We start from the raw sequence: 472 nt of genomic DNA, 5'->3' as shown, positions 1-472 counted from the left end.
CTGGATCCTCTTCTTGTCAACTAAGTTACTTTCTTATCCCCTTCAATTTGGATCCCTATTCCCTTCTCATTGATTGAACTCAGCAATGGTCCAGGCCCATAGACGCCGGATCCAATATTATTGCCCATTACCAGGCCCTTGGGCAAACATAAAAGTGTCATTTTAAAATGGGCAAGGGCTAATTGTTGAAGCCCAGTCCAGTAACAAAACCTTGAAACTGGTCCAAGGACAATCCAAAGAAATTTTTTATTTAAAAGGAACTTTAAGAATTCTGCGACCTTTAAGCTTAGTTTAGTTGTCAAGAAACGAATTGGAAAAAAAAAAAAAATTCAAATTTTAACCTTGAAAGTGGTCCAAGGACAATCCAAAGAAAATTTTTATATAAAAGGAAATATAAGAACTCTACTACCTTTATGTTTAGTTTGATTAAGAAACGAATAAGAAAGAAAAGAAAATTTTCAAAAAAAAAAAA

Source organism: Macadamia integrifolia, chromosome 11 (genome assembly GCF_013358625.1).
Source record: "Macadamia integrifolia cultivar HAES 741 chromosome 11, SCU_Mint_v3, whole genome shotgun sequence".
Classification (NCBI taxonomy): domain Eukaryota; kingdom Viridiplantae; phylum Streptophyta; class Magnoliopsida; order Proteales; family Proteaceae; genus Macadamia; species Macadamia integrifolia.
This window is presented reverse-complemented; position numbering follows the sequence as displayed.